Below are 21,002 nucleotides of genomic sequence, written 5' to 3'. Positions count from 1 at the left end.
TCTCTAAGCCCGGATTTCCAGTTCCCAGGAAACAGTGTCTTCCAGGAGCCATTTAGAATCAAAACCCCGAGCCAGGTATGGTGGCACTTTCATGTAATCCCAGTATGTGTGAGGTTGAGACTGGAGGAACACAGGTTTGAGGGCAGCCTCAGCAATCTAGCAAGCCCTTCAGCAACTCAGGGAGAGCCTATTTCAAAACAAAAAATAAAATAGGGGGTAGGGGCGTAGCTTGGAAGTAAATGCTCCTGAGTTCAGTCCCCAGTACCACACACACAAAAATCAAAATGACAATAATGACAGTTTCAAATGAAATAACCCTCATAAAATCATAAGATCACTAAACTTCTAGTCTGTCAAAATAATTAAATGAAGGATCAAATGTTGCGAATGATCATCAGTGAACTATATACCAAAAATGCATTATTTTGCTAATTTATTTATTAACACTACATACAATTATGATTTCTGCTTATTATGTTACTCTTTTCTGAGTAACATAATAAGAGAAAAGTAAATTAAACTTTTAGCTCTCTTTACTTTCAGTGAGATTTTTAAAAATTGCTTATGTGTTAAAAATATACAGATTATTAATAATAAAAATTCACTATACTAACTAATAAATTTTATGGAGGTATATCTAACTTTTCAGCATATTAGATAAAGTCTTCCTTTGGATTTTCATTATTCATTTTATCTTAGTCATAATATTTATTTGCTTATCTACTATAAAACTGCAAATGTTATATTAACCCATACAAATTTTACAGTAAGAAGTTTTAAATGTCTCAGACCATCAGTTGATTCTCCAGAACAGAAACTATGACCATTACCTAATTAAAATAGCTCCCTGCCACATGCAAACTGGTCTAAATTTTAAATGTTTTAAATTCTGCTACCTCAACAGAAAATAATAAAGAAACATAAAATGCAACTACTTAATGGCTTGATTAATTCACTCTAAGATTATGGTTGTTTTTCTAAGTAACAAAAAAAAATAGTTAAAACACCCACTGATCAGTTTTTTCCAATTTAGAACAATGTGAAAATAAAAATTTTTTTTTGTGGTACTGGAGATGGAACTCAGGGGCTTTTCTACATCTGGGGTATACTCCCAGACCTATTTTGTACTTTATTTGGAAAAAGTCTCACTAAGTTGCTGAGAGCCTCACTAAGTATCTGAGGCTGGCTTCGAACCTGTGTGATCCTCCTGTCTCAGCTTCCCAATTGCTGGGATTACAAGGTGCGCCACCACGCCCGGCTTATATTTTATTTTCACATTGAAAAGCAGTCAAATTTGCTTCAGCCTCTCAGTGTGTTTATGTAAAATTAAATGAATGTGGCATTGAAGCTGTACAGCTTTTCAATGTGAAAATAAAATATAAGCCGGGCGTGGTGGCGCACCTTGTAATCCCAGCAATTGGGAAGCTGAGACAGGAGGATCACACAGGTTCGAAGCCAGCCTCAGATACTTAGTGAGGCTCTCAGCAACTTAGTGAGACTTTTTCCAAATAAAGTACAAAATAGGTCTGGGAGTATACCCCAGATGTAGAAAAGCCCCTGAGTTCCATATCCAGTACCACAAAAAAAAAATTTTTAAATAAAATATAAAAGCCATTGTCAGCCGCAATGGTGCACACCTATAATCCTAGCACTTGGAAGACTAAGACAAGAGGATCACAGGTTTAAGGCCAGGCTCAACAACTTAGTGAGGCCCTTAGCAACTTAATGAGATCCTGATTCAAAATAAAAAAACAAAATAGGACTGCAAGTGTATCTCAGGCAGAAATTCTGCCCCTGAGTTCATTTCCCAGTAACACACACACACACACACACACACACACACACACACACACACCTCATCTTAATGTAGCAGAAATGTATGTGTTGATCAGTATTTAATATTTCTCCACTTGGTAAATTTCTGAAATTCACCAGTTATCTCACAGTAAACTCTGTAGTGCATGCCCTACTGACAAATATTGAATAAACGAACAGTTAAATATAATTTGTGCACAATAGCAAACCCAAAAGTCTAAATTCATCTTCAAATTGTAGTAACAACTAAGTCATCTTACTTGCCTCTCTTCAAGATTCTAAACAAGCCCGGTATGATGGTGCATGCTTGTAATCCCATTACTTGGGAGGCTGAGACAAGGGGATCCAGGTTCACCGTCAGCCTCAGCCACTTAGCAAGACTCAGCCTCTGCAACTTAGTGAGACTCTGTTTCAAAATAAAGAATAAAAAATGGGGCTGAGAGTGTAGCTCAGGGGTTCAATCCCCAGTATCACAAAAAAAAATTTCTAAAATTCTTTAATAATCAATAGTTCTGGATATTGTTATATTTTACAAGACGAGTGGTATAATTACTGGAAAAAGACCACTTGCCAAAGGAATATAACAAGTGAGAGTGAGAAGTGTCCACAAATGTTAAAGAATTAGTCTGCTCAAATGGTTGCACAATGAGAATACTGAGAATCTTCTCAAGTTTCCAAGACTTGTTAATGGGCACATTCCCTAAAATGTCTAGTTATGCTAGTTCAAATGCAGACCTTAAGAATCAATGCAGTAGAGTGATTTAGAAACTATTTTGTGATGTGGCAGATAACTACAGGGTAAGTTGTTTAAAACTCTTTGTACCTTACCTGTGAAACAGAGGCAACGTCATCTTGATGCTTAAATGAGATAGAATGGCGGGGGGAGCTTTTAGAACACACCTAAAATACAGCCAGCACTGCTTAGGTGTCAGCTATCATCATTTTTATTATCAAAGCTATTGTAATTTTAACTGGTTTTTCTGGACTGTTTTCCAGAACTGATATATTTGAATTTCCTTTACAAAGTAATCTGTCTCCATTTTATAGACAAGAAAATTAAGCTCGAAAGTTTAAGTGACTTGCCAAAGGCTCTTCAACCAGACAAAACCTGAATTCTTACCAAGATCTGTCCAGCATTAAAATCTGAGCTCCATCCACTCTGAAAGTACAGCAGCCAGACGCTTCATCCTTCAACTTCATGCACTTAAGAGAATAATCAATCAAGTGGTTCTTTGCTCAAAATTGCACAATAAAGCATGCCTTTTGCAAAAGTCAGTGTCTGCAGTCTTAGAATGCAGTCCTTAATTCCCACCAAGAATATTCTGGAGAATAAATAGAGATTGAAGAGTTTGAAATAAATATCTAAGAGTAGGCACATGGGTTCAGGAAGTCTAGGGTTACTGCAGATCTACTGCAGCGTAGGGTCAGCAGTGTTATTCATGAACCCCGTCTCTTCACCTGCACCCTCGAGAGGGAGAGGTCATCTGCAGCCCTGAGATCACACAGCCTCGAGATTGCCCACAGTCTCACTTCATCTTGAGGGCTTGGCCTGCGGAGAATGTATGGGCAGAGGTGAAACAGAATTGACATCCTCTTACTTTTGTTAGATATTATACTGCTGACCACTGAGTTCAACTTTAGATTTCTTTTTCGTTGTCATGGCAACCTTCCAAACTTGAATGTTGTCTTTTGGAAGAACATCTGCTATAAAACTACTTATACTTAGGTAGAGAGACAGATGCTGCCATTAAAGTTGGCAAAGTCCTTAAGATGCATCCTACAGATACACCAGGCCTAAATAACTTGAGGAGAGGTGGTACTTCAAAAGTACCCTTTGGAGTGAGACTTGAAGGCAGGGGAATTTAGGGATACCAGAAGTAGAAATATCTTACTGTGAACAAAAGCTACAGCTGTAACTCTTCCCTGGCCTCTGCTCAAGCCTACCTAGCCTTTGCTTTGCATTATGATATCAAAGTACTGATTCCTGGTTTTGATTCAACAGTGCTCAAATGTGTCCCTATTATTTTGGAATCAAGCTTTCTAAAATACAAGGCTTTCTAGACTATCCAGAGAATAGACAATTTTTCTCTGTTTTAAATAAAATAATATATAAAGGTGTATTTCCAGCTCTTTAGAATAAAATACAGTGTAAACGTAGGGTGTGTATGTTTAAAAGAATATCCTAACTTATTCTCTCATGAATCAGATAATGAACTTTGAAACATCCCAATGAAAGCATCAACTGCCCTTGGTTAATTCTTAAATGAGATTTTTAAGTAAAACAAATTTGATCTAGTTAAAAACGCACTCTAAGGTTGGGTGTGGTGGCACATGCTTGTAATCCCCGCGCTTGGGAGGCAGAGACAGGAGGATCGCGCAGGTTCGAAGCCAGATGCGCTGGCTTAAGAGACCCTGTTTCCAAATAAAGGTCTGGGGGGCCAGGATATAGCTCAGCAGCAAAGCGCCTGCTTTGCAGGTGTGGCGCTCTGGGTTCGATCCCAGGTTCAAAATAAAGGCAAAAAAAAAAAAAGGTCTGAGAGTGTAGCCCGGAAGTAGAAGGGTCTCCAAGAACCCCAGTACCACCAAAAAAGAAAAAAAAAGAACTCACTCTAGTCAATTGGCAAATAATTAACCTCAAGAGTGACTTGTGAGAAGCAAAGCGTTCTATTCAGAAGAGAGAACAAAGTGGCCCCCTAATTCTGTCCTCCTCCTCCTACTCTGTGCAGTGAAAATATACCATCAACCTTCCCTCCAAGCTTCTTAGAAAGAACAAAGACTTATTGCTTAAAACATATTCCTCCTCTTGTTTCCTATACAGCATGTAAAGTGTGGATTCATACATATTTTGGCTTATAAAGATTATTTTCCCAATGGTAGAATGATGCACATACTATCTCATTTTTTTCTATTTTGTTTAAACTAGAGTTCAGAGCACACTTGTTTTGTGAAATTTTATTTAATCAAATCCTTAGAAGCTTGTCATTATCACCACATCCCTGTTCATTATTATTAGTCCACACAGACAGTCATATTAAAAGGCACAAAACATTTAAATCAATGGAAACTGGTCAATAAAGCATAAGAATAGAACAGATAATCAGGTGTTCAAGGTGTTATGATCAACTCATTGGACAATACTCAAAAGAGAAAAACACAGGGGGTCAAGTCATTCAGTTGACTAAAAGCAGTAGATCTTTTTTTTACTGCTGGTCAATAAACCCAACAGGATTTTTGCAAAAGAGGAAAAAACACAGAATACTGTGTGTAGTAAAAGTGGTTTGTCCTCAGGACAATTTCTCCTCAGTTAGTCTGAGTCTTCCAAGTCAAACCAGGTGAGGTAGAAAGTCCTCAAGCACCTATGACTCAGGAGCAATAGCTTGAGTAATTTATGGTCTGTAGTCGCAGAGCTCAAAACAAGAAGAGGAAGGGGCTGTCCCTCCATCTAACACGCATGTGAAGGTGAGAGGGTGACATGGGCCTTAGCAGAACCACCATGTTCGCACAAGCCCTGGGATGAGATCGTATGAAACGTGCCCTTGCCAATAAGTGGCAATGTTGGGAGATGCGAATTCCTGGGTGCAGTTGACTGTGGCATCTGGGCTCGGAGCTGACACGTTAGCATGGAGTTGGTGTGTCTCCAATCTCCATAGTTTCCTACCATGACATCTTTCATCAAACTCATTAAGGAAGAGGAGGAGAATACATGTGGTCACCAGATTCATCTCTGTTTCTGAAAGAAAGCTGCATCCTGTAATTACCCCTCACCATCTTATTGCTCCAATTATTACTGAAACTTTGAAATAATTCTTATTTGACATAGGCTTTTTAATCAAGAACAAACAAGACCACACACCCTCCTGATTGATACATTAAAAACATATGTCTATTATGATAAACACTCTAATGGAAAAAAAAACTTTTTTAGTGAAAACCCAAAAGCCAAACAAACTGATGGAACTAAACTCCGCACCAGAGCATTTATCACCTTTTCCAAGGTGGCTCAGCTCCAGGTGAGCAAGCCCTTAGTGTGATGATCTGGACCTTGATGTATACATCCCTTCTGTCAGAATATCTCAGTGTGTTCTAGAAGGTTCAGTGTATAATTCTGATCTCAACTTTTCAAGACTCCAAGAGAGAAAATTACAGAAATAAGGAGAAGAGAAATAATTCAATTGTGATATCAGATATAAAATCTAGTATGTGACAAGCTGATCTAAAACTAAATATTATCAACATTTTTTAATTTTCCTATCTAAAATTTTCCAAGCTTAACCAGGTGGTATTGAAGAGCAGTTTGGTTTGGTTTTGCTTGTTTTTAATTTAGATACTAACTACAGAATTTCAGCATGTGACCCTAGATAATAAACATGTAAAATATGTGCCAAAAAATTAGGAATATTGATATCTATTAGGGACAATTCACAAACATAATACAAAAGCATATAGGAAGAACAATTTGAGATACAAGAACCCAGAATAATAACATAGAAGAAACTTATTAAAAGAATCAAAAAGCCGGGCATGGTGGTGCCCGCTTGTAATCCCCGCGCTTGGGAGGCAGAGGCAGGAGGATTGTGCAGGTTCGAAGCCAGCCTCGCTGGCTTAGGAGACCCTGTTTCCAAATAAAAATATAAAAATAGGTCTGGGAGTGTAGTCCAGAGGTAGAAGGGTTTCCAGGAACCCCAGTACCACCAAAAAAAAAAAAAATCAAAAAGAAGAAAACAAGAAAAAAAAACAAAAGAAAATTTAAAAAGAGCAACAGTAGGATTAAAGGGAAATTGCCACAGACAAAAGATAATAAAGATTGATTGATGCGTGAGAGCAATACTTTCTTTTGCAAACCTACCAAGGTTGTGGAGTTTACAGCAGTTTTCTTTGAGGGTTTGTGTTTTGTTTTGCTTTAGATATTATTAAAGATTGAAGCAATCCCAGACTTCTAAGCCAAGAAACAGAAAACTGATGAGACTCTTGATTAGCATCGAGGATTCAAATTGTAAGAGAGCCAGTTAGAAGCGGAAGAAGAGCTGTATACCTCAAAGTGACATGGTTGACAGCCACAGGAATTGTGTAATTGTACCATGTCCAGAGCTGGGAGTATAATTTGGAGGCATAAATCCTGACTGAGAGAGGAGTCTTGAAGTTATGGGAATGTGTAAGTGCACTAAACATAGTCCACACTTATTAAATATTTGTTAGAATAAACTGAATGAAAAGAAGTGAGCAAAAAAGTAAATGAAAGCAGGAAACCCAGGTTGGAGCCTTAGAAGATGCTGTTGGGTATGAAGACAAGTCAACCAAAGAAACCTAGAGGCAGTTTCCTGAGAGAAAAGAGGTGAAAGGAAGGTACAGTGTTAAGGAAGCCAAAATTAAGTGATATTTAAAGAACATGGTCATTAGGATAAAAATTTTTTTTAAAAAGGAGAATATAAGGAAAATGAATTATATCTATTGGGGAAACTGTGTTTCAAAATGCACTCTGGAAAGAATGTGATCCTTAAAACTTTCTGAAAACTCTGTGGTTGGATCTTATATGCTGAAGGAAGCTATGATAACAGTCAACAACCACTATGAAAATTAAATTAAAGCCAAGTCCAGCTGAGAAAAATGGAAAAATATTGAGAACAGGAAAACAGAAAAAAAGGAAAGAAAAATTTCTCTAATGGGGAAAACTGGCTATTTGGGTGTTGATTAACTTAATACCTTGTGCTACTGCATAATGTTGAGTCTTTTTTCTTCAGCCTCCTCATAGAAAAATAAAGCACTGTTTTAGATTTCAAGATGCAGGAAAACTAAGGGCCTCCTGTACATGTTTAGAAGTAGTTCCAAAAAGAACCTGTTGCAAATATTCCAGGTATTTTTGTTTTTGTTTGTTTATTTGTTTTTACCTGGGATCCTTCTGTCTTTGACTCCCATCCAATTCTGGCTATTCCTGTGGGGAAGAAGATCCATGGTTTCCATGAGATTCACAAAGACCTTGTTACGATTTAAATGTTAAGAACCGCTGTTCTAGAGAAAGTGATGCTTCTGGCCACTGGGGGGAAATTTGAAGGAGTTTTGATGGCAAGTCAGACTGATGTCTGCACATCATCCCTACTCACCCTTAGCACTTTCCCTTCCATCTTAGTGCAAGTATTGCTTTCCCCTCGAGCCTTGTCTGTGCTTTAAATCTCACCCTTTGCCTAATGTTTCTTCTCAGTCTCCTTTGCCCTATAAATATTATAGTTCCCAAGACTCCATATTCGATACATTTTTTTCTTCTTGCTTTATACATTCTATGGGGCTGACCTGTACTTTGAGTCCAGCCAATTTCTTAAGGATAGTCATAAAGTCTGGGAAAAAATTGGTGAATACATAATAAATGATTTACTGATACTATATTAAAATTCATGACAAAATAGTGTCTATGTTTTCAGAATTTATGGCCATTTGCTATATATTTATGGTTTCCAAATCAACCTCAAGCCAAGAAGTCTTTCTTGAGCCGGATGTGATTTGGGGGCTGTGAAAGCACTGATGGAACATCTCTACTTGGCATCCCCTAGACTTTTCTCACGTAACACGTCCAAATCAAGACTCACCTTTTCTTCCCACCATCATATCTTAGTGTGCTTCCCATTTTAGGGACTAGTATCCCTATTCTTATCCAACTTCCAAAGCAGGACCCTGGGAATTGTTTTCTGTAGCTCTCAGGTTTCCAAGAGTTATCCTTAGCAGCTCCCTTTCTCCCGGCTTTTCCCTCCAATTGATCAACAACCTTAGTTTAAGCACTCATCATTTCTTGCCCCAAATAGTGCATTAGAGCTTCTTCACTGATCTTCCTATCTTTAGCCCCCCTCCATTCTGATCCATCTCTGAAGAGTAGTACTAAAATGAAAGTTTAATTGGGATAATCCATCATCCCAACTCCCCTGTAGCACCAGTTACTGAATGATATAGCCCAAACTCCTTAGTCTGGCATGCAAGACTTTCTCTTCTACATTTTCAGCTTCTCTTTGGTGCTACAGCCACACCTGAGTGCTTGACCTCCTCAAATGCATCTTGATTTCTCTTATATTTTCTTACCAGGTCCCCAATGATGAGCTTCTATCTCTCTTTCTACCTCAAGACTCTATGAAACTCTCTTTTCTCATCACTATCAGAGTTTGTACATCTTTCTTCTGTGTTCTGAGAGCAACTTACATCATTACCATAATGTATTACAATTTTTTGTTTAAAACCTTTTCCCCAGTAGAGTGTGAGTTCCAAAGGAATATTTATTTTTTTAATCCTTGTATCCTTAGCACCTCCCTATGGCATAATTGTGTATTTAATGGAAGAATGGCAGGTAGAAAAGTAAAAATAGATAGATTAGAACTTGAAAGTAAATTGTATTTTTCAGTAGGTAAAAGGTCTCTTGTAACAAATAGTCGTTTCTGGCCCAGATTAGGCATGTAAGGCTTATCTAATGTAGATCCATAAAGACTATAACAGGGCAGGACCTGAATACAGGCACTGATGATGAAGAGAAAGATTGCTTTTGAAGAATGAAGGGAAACCTAGACTAGCGGGCTATTTAGACAGCTAATTGATTTAATAGAGAAGTTCATAAGGGGGTGGATTGCCAGCAGGATCTAACAAACTGTCCTGTCAGGTCTTTGAATGGACCATATTTTGAGATTCTGATAGCATCCTTGATTGGCATCAAAGAGGACTTGAAGCATAAAATAGTGCCTAATTGTTGAGAAGAACTGGCAAGGCAGGTACGGGAGCTGGGACTCTCAACAAGTTATCAAGACACAGAAACTAGCAGTAGGATACAAGGTGGATTTTTTCTCAACATCTAGGTTAAGGGAAGCTTGGTGTCACACCTAAATTAGTAGCAAAGTCAGTCAGAGCACCAGCAACAATAACATGTGGCTTGAGCTACAGAGCCTGAGTATTCTACAGAAGACAGGCTTGCCCCAGAGTCCCAGAAGCTCTCTGAGCATGAGGAGTGGAGCCTCGGCCAGGTAGGCAGGCCCTGACGAGGTCTGCAGAACCCTGTGTTTAGAGAATCTAAATAGCTTCTTAGTAGTAAAAGCTTTTTTTGTTACTTTTAACAAAACACTTTTCTGTTGGAACTTTTTCTAATGAAACCACAGCTATTCCAAGGAAATGGAGAGTTTTATATTACAAATGCCATGGGTCGGATGTTTGTATCTCTCCTAAATTCATGTCAAAACTTAATCTCCAATGCATTAGTATTAAGAGGGTGATCAGTCCCAATCTCATGAATTAAATTAATGCTCTTATAAGAGGGCTTGAGGGAAACCACCCATTTTTGCTCCCACCTTTCCATCCTGTGAGGATGAAATTTTTGAAACAGAAAAAAGTCCTCACCAGACTCCAAATCCACTGATTTGGGGTTTCCCGGCCTCTAGAACTGTGAAAAATGAATTTCTGCTCTTTATAAATTTCCCAGTCTGAGTTATTTTGTTACAGTAGTACAAATGGACTAAGATAGCAGTAGATAACTAAGAAGGCCAGATCAGGTTAAAAAATTTTTGCTGCTCCTTTTAAAAATGAGAAATAGAATTTTTCCAAAGGAGTCAGAGTCACAAGATTGCTTCAAAAACATAAAATCAAAAGCTGTCAGAGCAGAATCTGAGCACTCTGTCCCATCTGTCCACCAGGAGTGGGACATGGTGACTCAGGCCACTGTCAAAGGCAACAAGAAATTTTCTGAGGTCATAGAGGCAAGTGTGAGGTGTTCACCTTCATATGCTGAGGTTAAGGTCAGATCTTTATTGAAAAACTAAAAAGAATGTTGAGGTTAAATTAAGGTTTTCAAATGACCTATCAAATATAAAATTCTCCTTTTGTAGATAAAGACATTGAGCTGCAGAGACGTTATATGAAATTCCAAAGACCATACTTCTTATTGGTGGTAGATATTTGGTGACACAAAAATAGACCAAGTAAAAAACTATTTAAACATTCTCTAGGAACTTAAAATATACAACTGGAAAATTGATATATCAATATCCATGTTTTGAGAAATCCACAAAGTGGTATAGAAATATTAAAGAGATGAGTAGACAAGTATAAACATCCATACAGAGGACATTCAATATTTTCAGCTTTATGCATTGAAAACCATCTTCAAAACAATGTCTCAAGTGGATATATATATGTATGTGTGTGTGTGTGTGTGTATGTATATATATATATATATATATATATATATATATATATATATATATAGTTTTGTAGTACTGGGGATTTAACTCAGGGGCATTCTACCTTTGAGCTACATCCTCAGCCCTATTTTATTTTTTATTTTAAAACCAGGTCTCACTAAGTTGTGGAGGACCTCACTAAGTAGTAAGGCTGGCTGCAAACCTGTGGTACCTGTCTCAACCTTCCAAGTACTGGAATTATAAGCATGTGCCACCATGCCTGGCTATGCCTATATTTGTAAAACTTAAAAACTGTGTTAACTAAGTAGACCAATAAAGGTGCAGTCAAGAAAACAAAAGCCATTCTGTGACTCTCAAAAAAAGAGAATTTTGTACATAAAACTGATTAAATAGACAAAGGAAAACCTGATGATCCAGACACAGAATGGTGAGACTGAGTCTCAAGTCCCCAAGATGATTAACAGCCAAAAAGACGCTACAGCTTCTGGGCTGGAAGATCAACAGGAGAGCTTGTTTGCAGAGTCCATCCAGTACAAGCTGGGCCAAGAAGAGAATTTCCAGCATGGATGGCACCATAGGGGAAGAGGCTGCCCTATGGGACTAAAAATCTTGGAGGAGATTCTTCTCAACTCTTACCCAAAACCCTCAAAAGATTAAGAGTAAGAAAGTCAAGTTAGAATTATTCTGGACTTCCGGGAAGATGGCGACCGAGAAAAGCGGGGCTTAAGAGCCCCGCTAACAACCAATCTCCATTACCACAAAATCAGCGCCTTTCATAGCCAGAAAACACCATCACCAGAGAAACAAAAAAAATCACCAGGCTCCAGAGAGAAAGCGGTCTGAGAACAGAGCTCAGAGCCACAGAGGAGATACACCGGCCTCATGCCCGAGGACACGGCAGCAGCGCCATACTGCCGGCGGCAGCAGCAACTTCCCCGGACGGCTACAGCAAGCCTAGGTGAGCTGCTGCAGAACAGCCAGGCGGGATTTCTCGCCTCAGGTAAAATCTAAAGCTCCCAGTGGCTGAGCTCAGCACAAGCTGCAGGGATTCAGAGTGGAAATCAAAACCAAGAAGAAATACGCCAGCCTCACGGCCGAGGGCGTAGCAGCGGCGCCATATTGCCACCGGCGGCAGCAGCAGAGAATTCACCGAATCCAGTACAGCTACATCTGCGTACTCAAGAACAGTGAGTCAAATTGCGAGCCACAGAGGAGAAATCCCAGTACTGTACTCCCTGGGACTTGACCCAGTGGGGGAGGGGCGGTGGCAGAGATATCACACCATAGGAGAACGTGCAACCTGGCACCCCCCCACAGTCTAAAGCAGCCTCTATCGACTCTCTGGGTCGGAGACTCTGTGATACAACCCAGTAAAGAAGTAGTGGGGTCTGAGATACTACTGACTCGAGATCCAGAACACCTTAAGTGAAGTCATAGTGACCCAAGGGAAGAACCCAGAGAAGGCACAAACTTCTGAAATCATGGGAAAGAGGAATAATACTAGAGCAATAAATGCCCACAACCCCACAACATCAGAACCCGATAAAACAGAAAATCAGAGATTTCTAGAAAATCAAATCAGGAAAATAACTGTAGAAATAATAGAGGTGCTTCAAAAAGAACTCAGAGAGAGCCAAAAAGAGATAAAGGATGCAATTAATGAAGTAAAGGCCTCAATTCAAAGCACAAACAACCGATTAGACCACATGGAGAACAGAATCTCGCTCTTAGAAGATGATCATTCCAAAAATGAATGCATAGTTTCTAATTTAGGAAAAAATATCCGACAGTAGGACTCTGATATTGAAGAAATATGGGCCCATTTTAAGAGAGCTAACCTAAGAATAATTGGAATAGAGGAGGGAAAAGAAAGTGAAACCAAAGGGATCAACAATCTTTTCAAGGAAGTAATAGCAGAAAAATTTCCAAACATAGAGCAAGAGGTTGATACACAGGTCCAGGAAACTTATAGAACTCCCTTTAGACAGGATCAGAGAAGAGGATCCCCACGCCACATAATTGTCAAAATGACCAATGTGGAAGCCAAGCAGAGAATCTTAAAGGCAACAAAAACAAAGGGCCAAGTGACATTCAGAGGCAAACCAATTAGAATCACTCCAGACTTCCCAAACCAAGTCATGAGAGCCAGAAGGGCTTGGAGTAACATATTCCAAACTCTGAAAGAAAACAACTCCCAGCCAAAAATTTCCTACCCAGCAAAACTTTCTATCAAATTAGATGGAGAAATAAGAAGCTTCCATGACAAACAGAAACTGAAGGAATTTATGTCTTCAAAACCAGCACTTGAGAAAATACTCAAAGAGATTAACTACAAAGAAGAAATAGGTAACACACACCAGAACCAGAGAAACAAGATTTTCCATCCAACAGACAACTAAGATTGGTTATCTGTGGAGATTCATTACTTATGTTAGTCTTTTACCTATCTCTAAATTGTATTGTTTGCCTTTATTGTTGTTAATTTTTAGGATTTCTAGTTGGAATATTAATATACCTTCAGATATAGCATTTGGAAATATTTTATCCCATTCTATTAGTAACTGTTAACTCTGTTTACATTGTCTTTGGATATACAATATTTTTTTAGGGAGTTTGTATACTCTTCTGTTGCCTGTGCCATTGAAATCATATCCAAAAAATCACCTCCAATTTCAATGTTGTGAGGTTTTATGACCCAGATTTTCTCCTAAAAGTTTATAGTCTTAAGATTTATATTTAGTTCTTTTATCTATTTTGAGTTAATATTTGTATAAGGGATTAAGTAAGGGTCCAACTTTATTCTTTTCCATGTAATTATTATGTTTCAACAATATTTAGTTAAAAGATTATTATTTCCACCACCAAATGTTCGTGGAAACCTTGTCAAAAATAACTTGACAATATAGGGAAGAATTTAGCTCTAGGCTTTTATTTAACTCCAATGGTTTATATATCTGCCTTTAGAATAGTACTACACTGTTTCAATTATTGTAGCTTTATATGGCTTGAAATAAGAAAATATATATCTTCTAGCTTTGTTCTTTTTCAAGATCGTCTTGGGTATCTAGAGTCCATATTCCATATTAGGATAGATTTTTTTTCTGAAAAATAAATATATAAATATATGATAGCTTCACCTAAAAAAATAGAAAAAAAATATTCTCTGGTAAGAAAGAAAGTAAAAAGAAATATTGAAATGTTATCTTTAAGTCATCAAAAGCTTGGTATCAGACAAATGAAACTGCTATGTGAGATTATCATTTTTAATTTTGGGTAAATTGCTATAATACTAGATGTCAACCACTAAGCCAAGCACGGGAGGGAGGGATGGGGAGAGAATGGGGTGGGGATCGGGTGGGAGCTGACTGGGCGATGTGTGCATGTATGTCTACAAAAGTTTGTATCCCACTATCATGTATGAATACAGTGCACCAATAAAAAATAAAATTAAAAAAAGAAAAAAAAAGAAAGTCAAGTTAAATTAGAAACTGACTTTTCTACAACTTCATCCATCTCCCTCTTTCTGTGTTTTGCTTGCAATCTGACTCATCTTCGTCTTTCCCTGAGCCACCTCTAATAAGACAGAAGTCTTTTGTAGCCCATTCTCCAAATTAGGAAAGAAGTCCAAGGATGCTGACTCAAGCCAACTGCCCATGTCCTTCAGGGTTGGGAATAAGAGCATGAGTGAGCCATTGCAAGACAAAGTGACCCAGAGAAGCATGGCTCCTAAGCCTAATAAAAACATCAAGGTCAGGATGATGACTAACTGGAGTCAAGTTTTCTTCCAAGTTGGACTTAGCTTCATTAATCCTTTTCTTTACTCTCTGACATTTAATTAACTCTTAAAGGGACATTTTGAGTCTTCATAATCAATTCCCTCCCCCAAGCCAGGAAAAGTATGATGGACAGGGATGGAAAACAGAGAAGTCAACTCTGAAATACCAGTGAGGTGTTCTGAAACCAAACCATTCTTTGTATCTACTCCATAAGAGCTGGAAAGCACAACAGAGAGTGTCTCTACCCTCATATTGACCATTATGGCTAAAAATGCAACAAGGGAATGGGCCTCTTTCAAGGTCACTCTGACATGTGGAGATAATCCAGCATTTTGAAATCTGACTCCCCTCCAGTATATTGTTTTGACATGGCGTCATCTGTCAGTGGGCCAGGTGGCAACAGCCAAGCCACCTGTGAGCCAGCCATGCCAGAGCACACAGAAGAATATCTGTCTGTCTGCCTGTCTATCTATCTATCTATCTATCTATCTATCTAATCTATTTATCTATCTATTTATTTATTTTGTGGTACTAAGGATTGAACCCAGGGGTATTCTATCTCTGAGCTACAACTTCAATCCTATCTTGTATTTTTATTTTTAAACAGAGTCTCACAAAGTTGCAGATGGTTTCATTCAGTTGCTGAGGCTTGTTATAAACCCATGATCCTCCCGTTTCAGCCTCTCAAGTACTATAATTACAGTTATATGCCACCATGCCTGGTTCAGAAGTAGAATTTAAACTCAATATTTGCCACTTTTTCCTTCCTATTTGCACTCCTACACAAGAATACAGGCCACTTTTCTCATCTACCTCACCCAGCTATCCATCCAGCCATTCTTCTACTTAATAAACACTTACTGATTATCTGCTATGTGCTAGGTATGAAGGATACAGCAGAGAAAAAGCCAACAAAAATGTCCATTGCAACAGAGCTTATCTTCTAGTCTGGGGTGATAGACTAAAGATAGCTAAGGGATAGAGTTTGTCCAATGATGGTGTGGTGCTATAGAAAAATAATGTTAAAGTAGTCATGTGCTTTTCTAGGTGGGAGCATTATTATTTTTTAAAGGAGAACCAAGGAATATTTTTTATAAAGTGAACTTTTGAGCAAATACCCAAAGTAGGTAGGAGTGGGAGCCAAACATTTCAGCAAAGAGAATTAAACCTGTAGAGAATAGTAAGTTCAAAGGTACTAGGGATAGACCATCTATGACAACATGCTCCTAGCATAGCAAGGAGCCTATTATAACTGGAGTGGGATGCGATTGGAGAGAAATGAGCTCAGAAATACGAGAGAGAGTTGAGATTTTGTAGTGAGGCAGGGCAGAGGACCTTGGAACAGGACAGGTTAACAGAGGCCATCTATGTAAAGAACAGAGATAGGGAGGGTTGATAAATACAGGGATAACAGTGTAAGTTAATACAAAGCTTCAGCCCCAAGAGTGCTCAAAGGGTAAAGAAGACAGGTGGCACCAGGAGACTGCAAGAGCCCACTGACCTTTGGGATGGAGATTAACATTAAGGATTGGAACTTGGCAAAAGACAATGGATACACAAGACCCAATTCTGACCAATAACAAAAGGACAGATGAGGAACCACAGAAGGGATAAAAACTCACCTCCTAAGAACCTCAAAAATTACTCTTTCAGAGATCTTCCTCTGTGTTGGGGAGTATTTTTTTTTCTATTTTCCCTTGGCATAAGTCTTCCTTTGGCATAAATCTTTATACCCCTATACCTACACTTCTGTAGTCTGTAGACTTTTAATTTCTCAGGAAATAACCCAATAAGAGAAAAACCTTTTTGGTTACCTAAACCTGCAGAATGAAACCTACATCCTTTTGGGAAGTAAAGGAAGAATTTAGTTACAGTAAAGCCCATGGGCCTTTTTGGGAACTCTGAATTTGCTGAGTTAGGTGAGAAGCCAGTGTAACCTTGAATTTGCTGAGTTAGATGAGAAGCCAGTGGGCCACAGAAATAAAATGATATGACTTGCTTCTTTTTCCCCTTTTGTAGTACTGAGGATTGAACCCAGAGGCATTCTACCTTCAAGATCCACCTCCAACTCTACTTTTTGTTTTTTATTTTGAAACAGGATCTCACTAAGTTGCAGAGGGCCTCACTAAGGAGCTGAAGTGGGTCGTGAACCTGTGATCCTCCTGTCTTAGTCTCCCAAGTACTGGAATTATAAGCATGCACCACCACACTCAGTTTTGATTTGCTTTTTAAAAAGCAACACTCTGCCTCTTAGACAGAGAATTGAATGTAGAAGGCACATGAGCAAAAAGAAGGAAACTAGTTAGAACAATAGAGAGGAGAGAAAAACTGAAGGTTTTAAGTAGCTGGATTCTGAATATATTCTCGGTATATTTTTTAAATGCTCAAATGTAAGATTTTGTGCCTACTTTTCCTCTTGAGATTTTGTCATAAATCTGGGATCTTTATTAGTCTAAGGTCCAGAAACTTGTCTCAGTGAGATGCTCAGTCATCAAAGCTTTGGCCACTGGCTTTCATTGATTTTAAGGTATCTGTTAAGTGGGGAGTAAGTATAATAAAAAAGAAAGGAAATTACTGGGTAATATTTATATATGCATATATAGCATATATTAGAATATAAAAACATACAATACATGCTATCTCGCTTAGTTCTTAGAAAATCATATGAAGACAGAACTTTTATCTCCTTATGAGGAAAAGACAGCACAGAAAAACTTAAAAACTTGGCCTAAGTCACATGACTAACACAAGATGTTACTGGAGCCCAACTACTGTTCCTATAATCTGTGGAATTTACTCTACACAACAATGATTCATTTCTTTGGTGACTGCTTATTGGATGCCCAGGGCAAATGCTTAAGACATAGAGATAAACTAGAGAAAGCACTTGCCTCAAACTTCTATCATGAATATGGCACTGATGCTTAGAAAACAAATTATTGCTGGAAAATATAGTTCTTGTTAACTCATTCCACATATACTCACTGAGTACCTACTAAGTACTGACACAAAAAGTCTTTCTCTTTTGAAGATTTCATTTGAATATGAGGATCCAGACAATGTACAAAAATGTAAAAGCCCTTCAGGTGCAGATAAATACTATAGAGAGAAATAAATCAGGCTGCAGAGCTACCACTATTATATGTGGATTGGTCATGGGTGTTCTCTCTGCTAGGATCACATTTAAGGAGGGTTGTAAAGGAAGTGAGAAAGTGTGGCTTGCAAATATCTCAGGAGAGATCCTTCTATCCACAGGGAACAGCTAATATGAAAAGCTGTGGGTGTGTCAAGCTTCAATTATTTCAGAAAGATAAGAACCAACATGGCAGAAGTAGAGTAAGCAAAGAGGTGGATATCAGGAGGTGAAATCTGAGGGGTAGTGGTAGATTGGGGCAACAATGACATCATCTACAAGCCTGTTGCCAGAATCTAGGAGATAAATGATGGTGACTTAAGTTAGAAAGTGTGAGCACACGAAGAATATTTGGGATATATTTTGAAAATTTGGGATTTGTAAATAGATGTTTATGTGGAGAAGAAAAAGATAAATTTTTGACATGAGATACAGGGGTCATGGAGTTGTATGGCTAGAGTTGGGAGACTGTGGGGGAAAACAGGTTTGGATGAGAATCAAAACATTAAATGTGGATGTTGGGTACTTGGATTATACATTAACCTGGAGTTCAAGGGGTTGGAAGTATAACTCAGTTGTAGAGTGTTTGCCTAGCAAAGATCTGGGTTCAGTCCCCAATCATGAAAAAGAAAATTCTGAAGTTCAGGAAAGAGGAACAGCAGGAACCAGAAATATAATTAGTATATCTCTGCATTTACAGAACAGAACACATCCAAGCCTGGAAACTCTCCAATCTTTAGAAGTCACAGAGATGGGACTCCTGGAAAGATGGCAACCAAGGGAATCAGCACATGTCAGTCCTGCTGACACTCAATTTCTCTTGCTATGAAAATAGAATCTTAACAAGAGGGGAAAAAAGCAGCATAAAATTGAACAGCAATGAAGATTGAAAGGCAACAGAAACAAAGCTAGAAGGCAGAACAAAGGACAGAAAAGTACCCTGCCAACTTCCAATGGCTGCAGCCATGGAGACCATGGTGATGCCATGTTGCCTAACAGTGCCAGGAATCGTAGCACTATGAGTTCCAGATACCTCCAGAAAAAAAAAAAAAAAGAAAAAAAAAGGCTAATGACTTGAAGAGAAGTATGCAATTGCAGCTCATTAGAATTGCAAGAAGTCGTTCCAGGAAGATGGTGACCGAGAAAAGCAGCATTTACGAGTCCCGCTAACACTCAATCTCTATTACCACAAAACCAGTGCTTTTCATAGCCAGAAAACACCATCAGCAGAGAAATAAAAACTGTGAATACAAGGGTCAGAGAAAAAGAAGGCTAGAAGAACAACCAGAGACCAGAAAAGAAACTAGCCTGCACTGTGGCGGCAGAGCCGCGCCGGGACCATCTTCCCTAACAGCACCAGGCTCCAGAGAAGAAAGGGATTCAGAACAAAGCTAAAAACCAGAAGAGAAATACGCCAGCCTCATGGCCGAGGGCACGGCAGCAATGCAATATAGCCAGCAGCGGCGGCAAGTCTACCAGGTCCACGACAGCTCCAGAACAGCACACTCAACAACTGTGAGTGAAATTGCGGCCCCTAAAGGAGGAATCCCAGTACTGCACCCCTCAGGGATTATGTGCAGCTTTGATAATCTCTCTAGGTCTGAGATTTTGCAATCCAACCCAGTGAAGGAGTAGCGGTGGCAGAGATATCACACCCTAGTCACAGCTCCCCATGGGAAAACACCCAGCCTGGCACCCCTATAGTCTTAAACAGCCTCGATTAACTCCCTGGGTCTGAGAATTTGTGATACAACCCAGTAAAGGAGTAGCATGAGTGAAATTACCACAGACTGAGATCCAGAACACCCCAAGTGAAGTTGTAGTGACCCAGGGAAGAACCCAGAGAAGGCACAAAGTTCTGAAATCATGGGAAAGAGGAATAACAATGGAGCAATGAATGCCCACAACCCCACAACATCAGAACCTGATAAAACAGAAATTCAGAGATCTCCAGAAGATCAAATCAGGAATATAACTGTAGAAATAATACAGGACCTTCGAAAAGAATTCAGAGAGAGTCTAATAGAAATAAAGGATGCAATCATTGAAGTAAAGGCCTCAATTCAAAGCATAAACAATCAATTAGACCACATGGAGAATAGAATCTCGCTTCTAGAAGATGATCACTCCAAAAACTAACGCATAGTTTATAATTTAGAAAAAAAATCCGATAGCAGGAAATGACATTGAAGAAATACGGGACCATTTTAAGAGCGCTAACTTAAGAATAATTGGAATAGAGGAGGGAAAAGAAGGTGAAACTAAAGGGATCAATAATCTCTTCAAGGAAGTAATAGCAGATAATTTTCCAAACATAGAGCAAGAAGTCGATACACAGGTCCAGGAAACTTACAGAACTTCCTTTAGACAGGATCAGAGAAGAGGTTCCCCACGCCACATAATTGTCAAAATGACCAATGTGGAAGCCAAGGAGAGATAAAGGCAACAAAAACAAAAGACCAAGTGACATTCAGAGGAAAACCAATTAAAATCACTCCAGAATTCCCAACCCAAGTCATGAAAGCCAGAAGGGCTTGGAGTAACATATTCCAAACTCTGAAAGAAAACAACTTCCAGCCAATAATTCCTACCCAGAAAAACTATCTATCAAATTATATGGGGAAATAAGAAGCTTCCATGACAAACAGAAACTGAAGTAATTTATGTCTTCAAAACCAGCACTAGAGAAAATACTCAAGGAGATTAACTACAAAGAGGAAATAGGTAATACACACCAGAACCAGAGAAACAAGATTTTCTATCCAACGGACAACTAAGCGAAGAAGAATAAACAGTATTTCAAACAGAAATAAAATCTTAACATGTTAGAAATTAAAAGTTATCTCTCAATAATCACACTGAATGTAAATAGCCTCAACTCCAAAATAAAAAGACATAAAGTTACAAAATGGATTAAAAACCAGAATCCATCCATCTGCTACTTACAAGAAACACACCTTACAAGTAAAGAGAGGAACAAACTCAAGGTAAAGGGCTGGAGCAAGGTAATCTATGCTAACGGAACTCGAAGGCAAGCAGAAGTAGCAACTATGATATCAGACAGGTTAGACTTCAAACCTAAACTTATTAAAAGAGACAAAAAAGGTCATATTTTACTGG

At 38.6% G+C, this 21,002-nt stretch overlaps 1 pseudogene across 1 annotated transcript in view; it reads left to right on the top strand.

Moving 5' to 3' along the window:
- Positions 1 to 15,117: 15,117 nt before the first annotated feature.
- LOC308271018 (TIP41-like protein) overlaps positions 15,118 to 21,002 on the top strand; it is a 95,282-nt pseudogene continuing 89,397 nt past the window's right edge. Inside the window, exon 1 of the transcript in view lies at positions 15,118 to 15,200. The product of the transcript in view is annotated as a TIP41-like protein (transcript). The remainder of the gene's footprint in view (positions 15,201 to 21,002) is intronic.

The sequence above is a fragment of the Muscardinus avellanarius genome (assembly GCF_963383645.1).
Source record: "Muscardinus avellanarius genome assembly, chromosome: 12".
Lineage (NCBI taxonomy): Eukaryota > Metazoa > Chordata > Mammalia > Rodentia > Gliridae > Muscardinus > Muscardinus avellanarius.
This window is presented reverse-complemented; position numbering and strand designations above follow the sequence as displayed.